The sequence below is a fragment of the Neodiprion virginianus genome, chromosome 5, assembly GCF_021901495.1.
Source record: "Neodiprion virginianus isolate iyNeoVirg1 chromosome 5, iyNeoVirg1.1, whole genome shotgun sequence".
NCBI classification, from domain to species: domain Eukaryota; kingdom Metazoa; phylum Arthropoda; class Insecta; order Hymenoptera; family Diprionidae; genus Neodiprion; species Neodiprion virginianus.
Window position 1 is genome coordinate 23029492 of NC_060881.1, and position 15284 is coordinate 23044775.

Below are 15284 nucleotides of genomic sequence, written 5' to 3' on the forward strand. Positions count from 1 at the left end.
GAATGATTTCGGGTGGACAAATCTGGGGATAACATTAACGCGTTGACCTAGAAATTTTCAACCCATGTTTCGATGACCGGTGTTGCGATGGATTTGTGTATCGTGATTCTAAGATACCCGTTTTGTTCATGGTCATTCTCGATTATGTAACGATGTAAACGGGGTTAAAAATATGATTGGGATCGAAAGAGTGATACGAAAAACGTGACGACGACTCGTGATAAAATCTGACGTCATCATCATTTGCGGTGACGTAAATACATTAGGAGGAGAAAATGTTTCTTTCACAGTTATACGAAACAGACAAGAATCTTGTCTACGTATTCAAATTTTTCACTCAGTCTGTGATACAATTTTATCAGTAGAATTACTCGTCCGAACGTGACGTACATACGAGTAACTGTCACTAGAACCTAAATGGCGATTTTATATTCTATCCACTTAAAAATCACCAATTATTCCAGAAACTGCAGTTTTTCAAATTTTGAAACTTTCAAGATTATATTATATGTTTCAAAAAATTTACTTCATTTTGTTCTCATGTCATTTAATTGGGTTTCACGGATTACAGAGGATTTAAAGAAATTCAGCAAGATGTTAGTAGAGTTTAGACGGACTTAGCAACAATTCGCCAAATTATGTAACATTTCATGGATTTCAAAATATTTTGGCAGCTTTCGGACTGAGTCTATAAGAATTCCTGTGGTTTTCGAGGGAAATTCATATGTATAATTTTACGGAATTTCACATAATTCCATGTGATTTTATGACTTTTGGAAAAACGTCAGAAGATTTCACAGATTTCGTCAAACTTTAACTTTTGTAGATAGTCTCAAATGAAGCATTAAAAAATGTTTGGTCGTCGCATATCAAATTTGAAAATTCTTTTCAATGTTTCTGCAAATATCGTATGTGTGAAAATTGGAACATAAATGAAAAATTTTCACCATTTTCCACGATAAGGGCAACCTTTGTCAATAAATATGTTACATCAAGTTTAGGTCAGGAAACATATTTAGGAACGGGCTGAGTTTCTATAAGGCGTTGTAAAAAAGATTCTGAGAAAATTTGAGGGTCAGGTTACGTTTTCAGTTATGCAAATAGTGCCAGCTGATTTTCTTATTTTAAACACTTCATTTAACAGCTAATAATAAATTATTGATTATAAAAATAGATGGGTTATTTTACAACGACTCTGTATATCTAAGAAGCGCTGTACATTTTAATGTGTAAAGCCCGACACATTTTCTATCGGTTATAAATTGCAGACACTAATTGTACGGAGATTGAGTAGCCATTTTAAATATTCCGATCAAGAATGTATAATTTTAATCATCGCCGAACAGTTGTGCTACTCTTTAAATAGATATTGAACATCTGCGGAATGTGTGACGTAAAAATTTGAACATTTTTCACATATTGTGTCACTACCAATTTCATATATTATTCATACCAACGTTTATCTGGGCTTCAAACCTTCCAATCAAAGCTTTCGCAAATATTATGTGAAATTAAGTTGCGTATTTTTCCATCGACTAACAGACAGCTGTGTGAGAATGAGCTATGCCTCGATGGAGCTGAAAAAACTCTGTGCTGTAAGCTCTCGCCGCGATGCATGTACGTACATAAGTGTGCGAAGATAAGTGGTTACTAATGCTATTTATAGAAAACAGACCTGCTAAACACCGTCGTTAACAGTTTAAGTTTCCCTGATAATTGCAGAACAGCCCAACCTCGGTAAGCATGATTATACCGCCCTGTACCTACTCTTCACGACTCGTCGTCAAACACATATATATGTATACACATACAAAATTATGTTCACATTTTTGACGTGCAACGTACATTCCGTGTATAATATTCTCTTTTCTCTCTTTTTAAATGAAAAAAAAAAAATTAAAAAAAAAAAAAACAAAAAAACAAAAGACGGTCAGAGATGCTTGACGTTTAAGTAATTTATACTGAAAGTTTCATTTTTCATGTTTTCCAAAAGCTTTAAGGCATAAGTAATTTTTCGAAAAGAACATCAAAATTATTACCTTTTTTTATTTCTCACTACTGTCGTTATATTCGAAAACTTGTGCCGCATAAGTAGTGTATACTCGCTATGGTAACGAATTATTTAAAATACACTCGTGCACCCATATTTCATCCACGTATAAACAATGCTTTCAATCCGGTAGCGTTCAACGGCCTACAGCATATACATACATACATACCTCTAGGTGTATTTTCTGTAACGAGCTAGAAATACACATTGATTGCGATAGTGAGAAAACATCTCTCTGATTTAACCCCTTAGCACCAGCGACTTCTAGTCACCGTCGACAAATACAGTTCGATAATACTTATCACGTATAGCTACAGTGAAGTATACTTGATTCATTTACCACCCCGATCCACATTTTATTCCCACAATAATAAATGACAGTATAATTATAGTGCCTCAAATATAACTGCGGATAGTGCTTGTCGTATTTGCTGAAGCGAAGAATGAGGCTTCAATTTTTAGGAAAAATGTATGACTTAAAAAAAGTTCGAGAAACTGGTAAAAGCATGAAACAGAAAAAGAATATGTGGTAAAAAAATTCTTTTTTTCGGACTAATAATCATCTGCTCGATTCCTTGTATTGACGGAATAAGTCTTCGCGCGTGTAAAAACTAACCAGGCGATTAAACCTGACGAGAGAAAACGATGAAAGTTAGCAGCTGATTGTGAGTGACCTCTAACGTGCATGCGTAAGATAATTGAAATCTATCGGTGGGCGAGTTCATGCCGCGGCAATATTTTCATCCGCATGAGAGATATACCAACTTACAATTAGTCAAAACGAGGTATGAGCTGTCAAACTCTTGGGCGTAAAGCAGCGAATTGAGGTTATGTTGTTACGATGACTCGTAGCGGTCATCGGATGATTATGCCTGATCGCTCAGTTAGCAATAAAACTTTGCAAAGCACTGATCTCTGTACTAACTTGATGACTGACTCCTATGCTTTCAGCGCACGGCATCTTATGTCGATTAGAAGCTCCAAAAACCGACACTAGCGCCGCAATACCTGAAGTTGAACTAACGAGTCACGTGGGTAATAGCCTGTCATAAACAGACTTAGTCACATGGTGCAACGTGGGAAAGTTTGAATTCATGCGCCTCGTCTACAAAATGACAATGTCTTTCCTCTTTTCATTAGATACTTACTTGAAAAAATGCATTGACGAATGTATTTATTCGATTTTCATACAAAACCAACAAAACCCCGTTTCTGCAGGAACGTTTACGTGCTGTCTGGCAAGTTCTGGCAAGTCACGTGACTCGTTAGTTCCATTTAAGCTATTGAAGCGCTGGTGTCGATTTCCTCTGCTTCTAACCGACTCAGGACGAGGAGGCTAGTTAAACATCCAGTTGTTACAGAGACCAGTGTCGCGAAGCCTCCTCGAGTCACTGTATCGATTACTTGAGAAATTTTTACTCCGAAAGAATTTGCAACGTCTTTTTAATAACCTTTGTACGACGAGTGTGGTAGTTGAAGTTTGCGTTGGCCAGCCTGCATGACCAGACGACAAAACCTGCGCGCGCACATCCAGTCGCTCAGCGTGTTTGACTTTCACCATTTGCTCACCATTTATATTACATAACCGCGCATAACCGGAATGCAATTCGACAGAATTATTATTATTATAAATATAAATATTGTTGTATTGTTGTTGCTATTGTAATAATTTATTGCCATTTTTTTACCCCCTGGTAGTTTTTCTTTGTTTAGGCTTTTTCTTTACTTCGGTTGTTATAATTCTCCCGCAGCCTTGACCCGTTCCTTGACAACAGATGTGGTCCACAGTTTTAACGTCAGGTTATCATACGCTAGTATAATACATACCGTTATGCAAATAAATGAGAAATTTACATAGCATGGCTCAATAGAGCACAGATTATATAGATAGAATTCTCGAAGAATATGTTGTAAGCATCAGGTAGCGGCCAATCGCTCGGTATTATAAGGTATAATATATTGTATGTGTACATTGAACGTCGACTGATCTGAGGCATTCGGCATATACCTACCGACATATATGGGTAAAACCGTTATGGTTGTGATATGAATGATTCTCTTCTTTTTAATACTGCAAATGGGAACAAGAATGGTCGCTGAAAAGAAAGAATTTTAACATTGTAATGCGATAAACTTGAAGGATGAGCCTCGTCTTCTGATTTCCAAATTTTCCAACATTTTCGGACATTCTTCTTACCATCCTTAATATAATTTTTGTTACATCTCTACCATTCGATCATTTCCGTCGAAATAATTGATGATTACCGTTGTTGTCTTGTTTCACGTCATTTCCTTCATCCATTCTTGCCCTTAACAGTAAACTTTTTATCCTTTACATTCTTTCACCATTTCAAAAGTGTTCATGTAGATTGTATTTATTATACCTTCTCGAATCCTATTTTTACAAGCTTTACGAAAATTCATTTCACGCAACAGTTGAAAATTTTGTACTTTAAATATCATCAATAACATCATCGTGGACCAATTTGCGATTGCTAACGTTATTCGCGTTCAAGTTAATTAACATGTGATATATGTGAGTATGTAGCTATCTATATTAGGAACGAGTTGTCATCACTCATATGCCACGCATTAAACCGGGCATTAGACTAATCCAGTCAAAATAGGTCTGTATTAAAAATATTAGGGATATAACTGCAAAACAGCAAAACTTGACGTTTTTTGTGTTTTCCTCAAAAATTGCTATTCATAGATGAAAAATGATTTGACGATCGTGCAGAGTGGAAAATTCTACATCGAATTATGTCCTCACATATCGGAAATGGAGTCGGATTAAAAAGTTGAGAAAAATGACATTCTATTTATCGACGGTATCTCGGGAATTTTGGTGAAATAATTTTTTTTTTCTCAATTTCTTATCCAACTTCATTTCCGACATATGAGAATATAATTCGTTGTAGAATTTTTCGCTCTACGCGACGGTTAAATAATTTTTCGTCTACGAATAGCAATTTTTGCGAAAAACGCAAAAACCTTCAAATCTTGCCGTTTTCTCTAACGCCAGCTATGCAGCTCAAAAACCCTTGAACTCAAAAACGCAGCGACATCCGGAATATTTTTAATTCATATCTATTTTGATCGGACTAAGATTCTGGGAGCGTCGCTTGATAAATTACTATTTTTGCCAACGGATGAGTCAGTACTTGAAACATGGATTCTTCCCTACCCGTTATCTCTCCGTCGATTCCATCGTATTTTTTAGAATCTCATAATCACCTTGTCATCTGATGCAAACCTCTCCGCGCAGTTCTGCAGAATCGAGTCTCTCTTATCTTCCAGACTTCGAAGCTAACCGCGATCTCTACACCCAGAGTAAACGTCCTCGTGCGCGAGATTCACGTCGCGTGTTTGTACAGCGGATGTAAAACATACATACTTAGGTGTTAGGTGAAATGTACGAAAAAAGAACGGAAAACAACCCAAGCATCAAACTGTTACGACGTAGTAGAAAGTATCACCTAATATGCCGGTACGCGTAGTATCACTGATATTATACAGCTGGTTCGCAACTGTTGCACAATTTCTCAGTAGGTACCCAGTTACTCCAACATCTGGCAGTTGCAAGGTATTATTATATCTGCTATCGCAAAGCTGGTATTCAATAGGTCTTTGCACTGTTTATAACACAGCTCGCGATGAAAAAAGAATTTTTTTACTGCCTTAATTTTGGTGTTTGAGAACGTAGAGTTTATTAATAATATCACGATTATATCAGATTGGCTCTAGCTTTCATCATACTGTAGAATTATGAGAATAGGGGGAGATGGGATAGTTTCGGTAGGTTTTGCAAATGAACACGGAAGGTAGATGTTGAAGCTTTCGCCAGGATTTGAGAGTGATGTAGGAATGATTTGCTTCAGGGTCGGTGGGATAGTCACGTGACGCTGGATTACTGCTGGACTCTGTAAAGTCATAGGTCCCAAAAATTTTATAAATCAAAAGCTTATAAGAGAAGTTTCTGAAAAGCGTTATATTCTTTGTATTATTTTCACTTTTGTATGAATAAATTAAGTACGACAAAAGTCATTGATAGTATTTTGTTCGTAAACTTTAGACATTAAGAAAGATCGTCAAATTTTGCATCTAAATATCGCTTTTTCGCGTCATGTACGAAAATGTCGATAAAATAAATAAGTAGAGCGAATTTCGAAAAATTACTCTTACTATCAGGGTCGATGACATTAAATCTGTTTAAGACCACTCAAATATCGAAGCCAATGAAACCACTGTTGATCGGTATACCTAATATATTATAAATTGCAGCGGTATAGAGACTTGAAGAGTCGGGAGATGAATTGGGCGTAATTTGGTTCAATATTTCATATTGAACCAATCGGATTTTTCTACCTTTACTTAATAATGGCGCAACTTTCACATCACAGCATTTTCCACCCTTGAATATATTACAACGGTTATCGATGCTAAGGGTACGCATTTTTGCAATTTAAAAAAAATATCTAGCAACTAGACGTTTTGAAAAATTTCGTCGATAAATGTAACCACTTATGTTGAATCTCAAATTTGCAGGTTTGAAAATTGCAACTTTTGCGCAAGACCGTGCAAAATCTTAAAAAATATTGATGGAATTTTTAAAACGCGATGTATAGTTTCATCTACGTTCTCTTGGCTATCGTGATGCGTTATACGAGGCCAAGCGCGGTCGCAAGCTCTTCACTTTCAATACCAATTCGCCCCTGACACTCTGGCCCTAACACGCACGTTTCAACTGTCCATCTAGATTTAAATCCTGAATTACTTGATTACTGCGGGGCAGTTGGTGACGGCGAGTAAAGAAAAGGAGCAAGAAAGAGAGAGAGAGAGAGAGAGAGAGAGTGAGAGTGAGAGAGAGAGGTGGAAAAAATGACCCAAGAATGGTTTTATCACGTTTTGTCTCCCAAGTTGATAATCTTCCGGTGACAACTTGTGCGTACGCATTAATGAGAATTCACGTGACTATCAACCGGGCTTTTAACCAGTCATGAACAGGTTGGAATGAGTTAAGGTTTTGAGCGAGAGAAACTGCTAAATTGATAAGGTGATCACGTAGATTTATACGTTCAGCTTTTTGACACTTGAGACGAATAACCGATTCGGATCACATTTCGTACGTGTAAAAAATGCACAAAATTTAGTCATCCAACCGTCTTCTCGAACGTTGAAAAGATTTTCACCTCCGAAATGATTCCAATTTGTAACAAGAAAAATCTGTGCGAAATAACAGTTCTCCATTTCAATAGAAAATCGTGGTTGCTGGCACAAGATGAATTTTTTCCCCCAACATTCACGTTTTCGATTTCATCATTTTTCGAAACAGTCTATTTGAGGTTGACAAAAAAAATCAGATCTAGGGCACAAAAAGTGCGATCAATTGTGTATTTAAAAATTTATGTTTTAGTACTTAAATTCTGATCATAATTTAGAATTTTTTTGCTATCGCGAAAAAAGAATTTCCTTCAAGTCGATTTTGTTCGTTGGGATTCCGAAGCAGTAAAAATCGAAATATTCTACGAAAAATATATTTTCACACGATTTCGTTCTGAACGTACAAAGTTTATTCCTCGGATACGCGTAAGTTGCGAATCATCATGATTGGGAATGAACAATTTTGTTTACATGTTTTATGATTTGAAGTCAGTAAGATATTTCAAAAACGTTTCAAGTCTTGCAATTTCCTGTTAAAAACCTGCACCCGTCAGGGTGAGTTTGATAAAAAAATTGTTTTTCTAATTATACGAGAGAAGTAAAGTCAGGCAAAGGATCGCGTTATTCTGCTGAAGACTAAGTATCGCCACTTCCAAGAAATCGTCGCTAATTTTTTATAATCAGAGGCCTCGTCAAAATTTTCGTTGATCGAATCGTTGTTCGATTTCACGAGAAAAAAAAGAAGCATTCGTTCGACTAAATGACTGGATAGATAACGAGTCTCGATATGTGTTTTCCCCTATTTTCCAAAGAAAATTTAATTTCTTCTAGCTTCCAATTAGATTCAGAGAATTGATTAAAATTAGAGGACCGACGTATAAGAAATGAAAACGTATAAAAAGGAGATAAATTGACAAGGTGAAGCTAACAGCCAGAATTAGCAGCGAAACGTCCTAATATGCATTCACGTAAGGTAATGAAGTACGAAAATCAAAATCTTGCGAAAAACCTTGAACCCCCGACACTGATGTAGAATTATGATGATAAAACCGAACTGCATCGGTCTATTTCCAAAAAGTTTAACACGTTTGGCTGTTAACTCTGGCTGCAAGCTTCAGCCTCGTGTGTAAAGCGGCTGTTTAAACGGGGCTCGAGGCTACTCACCTAATCATAATATCTTGCCTTGAAGGGATAGTACTGTAGCAGAAGCTCACTCATAGAGGACAAAGGGCGCCTCGATAGGTAGATTTCCGTTATAGAGCACACTTTCCCGACGTGGACAGCCTGCGACCTGGCAAAGCGTCGATAGGTACCGTACGTGGTGACTAAATAACTGAAGGGGTTCGGTCGGTTCGCGACAAGAGCGTCTGTCAATCTGGTGGCCGAAGCCACCTCTCGAGGACGTCAGACAGGGCCGGCGGCTTGTCGGCCCTTCGAAAAGCCCGCGCGACGTTTGAATTGCGTTCCGAAATCCCGCGCGGTCTCCTCAAGTGGCGGCGTCGAGCCTCGAGTGACTTCGGAGGGTGTTTTCTCACCGCCCGATTCCCGCGCTTTTTCCGTTTCCGCCGTCTCAGGAAGGAGAGAGGCAGGGCTCCCATAGGCGCAGCCCTGAGCCCCGCTCGATTTAAACTAGTGGCACTGTAAAGGCTTTATCCACTTTAGTCACTGCCCGCCGCGGGCAATCATTCTATTGCTGCATTATCGTATCATGAATGAGACGGTAAGAAAAGTAGCCCGAATCCAGTGTCATGAGCTCCCCTTAAATATATCGAACGCTGTTTACGCCCGGATGACGATACTTTTGATTATGCGTATCCCTTATAGGTACCCCTCTGCGACTGGAACATCGACGCCCGTTTTTCACATCGCCCTAAGGACTCTCTCGTAATCGCTGATGATCCCTGGGTTGTCTGTCGGCCTCAGGTAAGGCGACCGCTCACGATGCGTGGGTGGTTACAGTTTGGCCGGAAATCTAGCCGATTTCAGAGATGCAACTGACGCAATCGGGCCCAATTTTGGCGACACATAATACCTGTATCTAGAAGAATATCGGAAAATCATGAATCTTAATTACGGTGGCGCAGTGATCAGTAATTAATTAAAAGAATTCATCAGATTTTTTTAAACGATCAAGTATTCTCGTCATTGTTATCTGGAATGAATTGACGGATCGTGCTTTTTATGCCGTCAAGTGAGATTTAGGTGTATCAAAGCAGTGTTGGAACTTCGTTTCAGTAATATTTTTCTCAGTGTACAATTTCACGTTGTAAGCATAAAGGAAAAGCAATTTCTGATTGATTTGATTGCAAAATTTTGACGTAGTGTGGATGATAAATGCAACACCAAATGAATCCAAACGCGATACTGTTTTCAATACAGTCTTAAGCAAGTGTTTAATGGTTTGACGAGCTTATTCGTTAAAATTTATTCTAGATAAAATTTCTTTTTCAGTGAATTTAGTACCTGCTATTCCACAGGCTGATGAAATGGACATTTTTTTCTTGGAATCGAGAAATTATTTTTATCGTCGGTCTCGTAGGAGACTTGCATACAAAATTCATAGACGTCTGTAAAAGAAGTTAAAAATTTACCGGAACAAATAAACTTAAAGTCTCCTGAATTTTCAGACTTTCCCCACAAATGACAAAGTCCAACATTTCGAAACTGCAAAATTGGTCAAATTAATCAGGCCGTCTGTAGAAAGAAATGAGGTTCCACAAGGAGGAACCGGGGAAAGCTCATTTCAGAAGAATCCGGATTTGGCACAAGAAGTAAGTCATTGCCGTCACCTCGGTTGAACGATTTGTCGAGTAAACAAAAAATGATGTTTTTTTTTTTCTTTCTCAATACATTACCACGAAAACATTCGTGTCTCGTGGGTATGATTTATTTCTGAACAAATTTCCCGAACGGTTTTGCCAAAATATCTGCGATGTGAGATTTGCAGAAAAAATTTTCACACAGGTGTATAATATATGCGACCATAACAGCACCGTGAAATTCCAATTTGTTTTAGGTACGTACGCGATGACACGTCGCACGAGTTGACTTTAAGCACTTAAATATTGCTTTGTAAATTATCACTGTGAATCCGGCGTGGTTCAACTGTGAGTTAGTTAATAAGCCAATTATATGTCATTTACACGTTAGTGACTCATTTCATCAATTTATCCATGTCCGGTGGTGAGACTGCAGATACGAATACGTACCTATAGGTATCCCGAAGAGACAGACTTGGGTATGACGACTCGGCTTTCCGCCCGCCCCATTCCGCATGCGTTGCCATGTTTGCGTTGTAGTTGAAATAAAAAGTAATGTTAGACGCATTGTTGCATCGACGGATTGAATATTGTCGAGAATATGCAAAAATTGGATGCTGGTAACCGTTTAATTTGACTATAGTTTTCGTAACTAAATTTTCTGGACACGGTAAGGTTAAAGTGTCTGATTCGGTGCATTTTTTTCACGCAAATAATCCCTCGAGATTAATTTGTTGTCGCACCAACGTGAAGTTATCGCAATAGTTACAAGAAAGTTTGGCACGAATTGCCATAATCAAGAAGATTAGTCATGTAAATACGTATGTTGATTTTCCGATTACGATTGTACCGAGAGAAATTTGTTGGTTCCGGTTACCGCTCAGTCCTCAACTTTTTTCATTTTTTACCGCAATCGAAAAATATAGTTTTAGGTACGAAATGAAAATTAGTTTTGTAGCTTTTACCGGAAACTCTAGTATCCGTTGCTATTCTTTTTCATTACGGTCGCTGTTGCTATATTTTCTTGTAACTGTTGCGAAAATTTAATGCTTGTGCAACAATAAATTGACGTTAAAGCCTCGTTTAACTAAAAAAGTAGAGTAAACCTCACAAACTGATTTTGCGTTGCAATTACCAAAAAAGGATCGACAATAGCGCAAAATGGTTACGTGTACCTCGTTTTTCGTAATCCCAACAATATTCGAACAGTTTTTTTTTAACGATATCTGTTTTACTGAATTTTTCTAGTTACTCTAAGAAATGAAATTTTTTTCAGTGTGCAAAACTAATTTTCATTTTGTACTCGGAACTATATTTTTCAGCTGTGGTGGAAAATGAAAATACTTGACTGAATACGTAATAACTTTCAGATGATTCTTCAGTTTACATTGCTAAACGAATTTTCGATAGCAATTATCGTTTTTCCGTAAGTAAGCATAAGTCGATTGTTATTTGCTACCTTTTAAGTAGTAAACTAATTACATTTCATGGATTTTGTGCAAATCGTATGCATTTGCCGTTGAGAACATCGTAAAATACTGCAGTTTCTTAAAATTTTTTTTAACAACAAGACATCGCGGTTGGAATATTGCAATTAAATACTTTTTCACCTCAATTAATTTTATCTCTAGTAATTTCATTTGACCTTTCAAACATTGTTTTATGTTGTTTTGTGCCGGCCGAGTAATAATACGTGCAGTTAATTCGGCAATTCCAGCATAAACTAGCCAATTTGCGTAAGCGGATATTCACTGACAATCAGGTTTGTAGCCATTGGTACACGATTGCCTTGCGAGCAACGCGGATAAATTATTTCGAATGAAATTACATTTAACCATTGCAACAAGCTCTATTTCGCGTTATTTTCCACGCAGAGCTCTATATCTAAGAGGCTGTATTGTTTAGTGCTTTTCCTGAAATAATTATCTTTTCATTACTAGTATGCAAACAAGGCAATTTGCCTTGAGTTTCAATAAATTGCAGGATCTCATTCACATACGCCTGCACTTCCAGTATTGGTATACATAATTATTATTCACGTATGACCCGCGGGCAAGAAGTTGAAGTGAATCATGCAGTTCTCTGTCTAAAGATGTCGTGCGTATAATGGCGTAAGGTCGTAAGCGTCACTTTACGATCCTTTGCTTCTGAGAAAAGGCAAAGGGGCGTGTATGTTTCGTTTGATCGTATCTGGACTTAAACCATGAAAATATGATTAGAGACGTTGACATTGAATAATAGTTTAATGAGGAACAAAAGGTCTTATGTACTGGTAGATACGACCTTCTGCTACTGATTCAACTTAAGAAATCTATGTCGACCAATTCTGTAAGGTCGTATGTGTTACAAAGATCATTTTTATTTTCACCTTTCTAGGGTTCAAGTATAAATTCATCGACTCAAAGCAAAAGGTCGTATGTGCTGGTAGATACGACTTTTCGGTTCCGATGAAAATTGAAAAAATTATCTACTACGATAATTACGTAAGAGTGTAACCGGCACAAATTATTGTTTTTATCGTTATCACTCCGATACTTGACGATTTGAATAATCGACATTCAGAAAATCGAACAATTCATTTGTTTTTTCAAGGGTATTCAGCATTATCTATGATTTGAGAATTTTTTTTTCTAAAGATATCTGAAAATTCGTAGCTTCCAATTCATTTATGCGTTTCAATGAATTTTAGAACGGTTTCAGAAAAACAAAAGTGACGGTTACGACCTTCTGTTTTGACCTTTTTTTTTCCACCTATGAATGGAAAAAGGTTGTATCTGCCGAACCTACGACCTTTCGCTTTTGTATTTTCAAACGCTTGATTTCAATCAAACTATAAGTTTTCATCATTTTCAGAGTGAATGGTGAAAAATAAAATTATACGCCCTTTTGCCACTAAAATCGCATTTTTGGTGGTTACAACCTTATGCCATTAGACACGCGATATTTTAACATATATCCACATATTCCGCACCAAAAAAACGAAACGTTGGCGTATTCGAGTCAGCCTATTCAAAGTTAACCGTCGAAACTTGATACCCAGACCCTTTTTTGCAAAAGCCTTGGATATTTACAATTTTACCTTTGATTGAGAAGTTTTGCGTTGCCAGTTTTGTATGCTTCGAAGTCGCCAACGATTCAATGGTGTGATACTGTTCTTTTTACGATACTCCTATTACTTACTATTACTCACGTGTTTTTGTAATACCTACGCATGACTCAGGTTCTAGTTAACGCGATCAACTTGTTTCACACACGAATGAAAACTGCTTGGAGCACTCTTGAGTATGATGCAAGATTCTCGTTTAACTTGTTTTAGTTCTTTAGTGCCTGAAAGTTGTTAAACTACATTTGTTAAAAAATAAATAAATGATAAATAAGAAATACCCTAATCTACATCTGAATCATTCCCTCTGAGATACGAGAACTGATTTTCAGTTGAACTCTTCTTTGATTTTAATCTACGGTTGATTTCACGCATGAAAATTACATTTCATTTCAATTTTTTCTATCTCAAATGCTGAAACTACAGTTATATAACCACTGAAACATTCGACTATAAAGTCCATGACCACGAATCACTTGCATGATTAGTATTAACATTTTATGGTTAAGAACTTCCAATTTCATCAATCAATCATCTTTATTAGCATAGAATTGCTAGAAATAAGTTGTCTCGTTGTTCCAGTGTATATATGATGCTGCAACCATAGCCACCGTTGTATATTTTAACAATTTCCGATAACAGCACCGTTAATAAAAATTTCCTGCCAAACAACGGTTGGCAACTCGGATGTCGGTAAGATATAAAACATGGACTGGATATAAGATGACACTCGCAATGTCTCTGATCTTTTGCTGCTGTTCTCACAGTTACCGCCAGTCGCAAAAAGCAAACTATTTCAATATCGCGGTTTTCATAAGCTCGCGAGCTTTATAAGTCGGTATTGCCATTAGTCGATGTGTGTTCAATTTACTGAGATTAGCGAAACACAAAGGCAAGTGGAGAGTTCTTTACGAACTGCTCACTTATCGTGCAAGTGAAAATTTTCTGACGATCCGTAAGCGAGCAGCCTGGCAGTCGCTAACGTCTTGTCTGCTGGTAAGGCTTCTCTGCAGATCCCTGCAAAGTTTCGAGGTATAAGCAACTGCCTGAGGTTCTTTCTCGGCCGACTGCAATTCCCTTCATTGGAGTTTTACCTGCAACCATTACACGTCGAACAGACGTGGAATCGACTTTTTTTTTACCGCATCAGATTTTTTATAAATAAAAATAGAATCGATTCAGGCAAAATTTTCGGAAGAACATCAGTGTACTTTGGAAAGAGTGTAAGTTTCCGGTATGGACGATACGGAAAAAATAGTTCACTTCTCGTTTCAATGAATGGCTCAGCTTCGGCGCACTTTTTACGAATAATAAGATATCAGCAAAAAAAGTGTTACGAGATTTCGCGAGCTATTCCTTCCGCAATCAACTGTGGTCTCGAGCTATCAATGATTCGTATCTAACGAGTAGAAGGTCGCGTTAAGCTGCCGCGCAGCTTTCGCATTCGGGCTTGGTTACACGATAAAATTGTAACGTAAGCTTAGACCTGGATTCCTATCCGAGTTAATAATGCCGTCGCTCTTCTACCTCCGTGCCCAGCTTTGACTGATCCAATACCTGCTTTCGACAAATCTAATTCTAATGTTGGTATCTACTATAATGAAACCTCAGTTATACGTTTCGGACTTGTATGTTTTTCTCGTTTGTACGTTACAATTTCTTGGTCTTAAAAACTTCTGTATGTAAACCACGTGAAGATAATTCACTTGTACGTTTTTCTCGTTTATAAGTTAAGATTTATTGGTTCTAAAAGTTTCTACCTATAAACCGTATGAAAATATTTCACATTTACGTTTCTCGTTTACACGTTTCTTGTACTTATACGTTAATACTGCCAGATCCCTTGAAAAATATATAACTGAAGTTTTACTGTATCTATTCTGTTTGTGGCAGTTATTGAAGCAAAGAATGAAAGGTACTATTTATCAAAATTGTGATAAAGTTAAATTGAGCGTGGTACTAAAACTTTGCAAATACGAAACCCCTTGCTCCTAACATTTTATCTTACAACCTTACCACATCAAAATTTGCAGGACATTACAGGTTCGGAAATTCAAGTAACACCTCACAGATTTATGGTTTGAAAGAATCAATTTCTAGTCAAATGTGTATATACAATTGTTTATAATTCACACGCGCATCTTCTACGAGAAAATTGAGAAAAGAAATGTCAGTTTGCTTTCTGTCGTGAGTAAAGAGACGGTGAATT

At 37.2% G+C, this 15284-nt stretch overlaps 1 protein-coding gene and 1 long non-coding RNA gene across 2 annotated transcripts in view; one reads left to right on the plus strand and one right to left on the minus strand.

The window, feature by feature from the left end:
- Positions 1–8539, minus strand: part of LOC124305545 (synaptic vesicle glycoprotein 2C) — a 50125-nt gene extending 41586 nt beyond the window's left edge. Inside the window, exon 1 of the mRNA XM_046765121.1 lies at positions 8378–8539. The gene's annotated coding sequence lies outside the window, so the exon portion shown is untranslated. The remainder of the gene's footprint in view (positions 1–8377) is intronic.
- Positions 8540–8824: 285 nt separating this feature from the next.
- On the plus strand, positions 8825–10281 carry LOC124305547 (uncharacterized). The gene is made up of 3 exons (XR_006908404.1): positions 8825–9136; positions 9841–9984; positions 10230–10281. It is a non-coding gene; the product is annotated as an uncharacterized LOC124305547 (long non-coding RNA).
- Positions 10282–15284: the final 5003 nt, after the last annotated feature.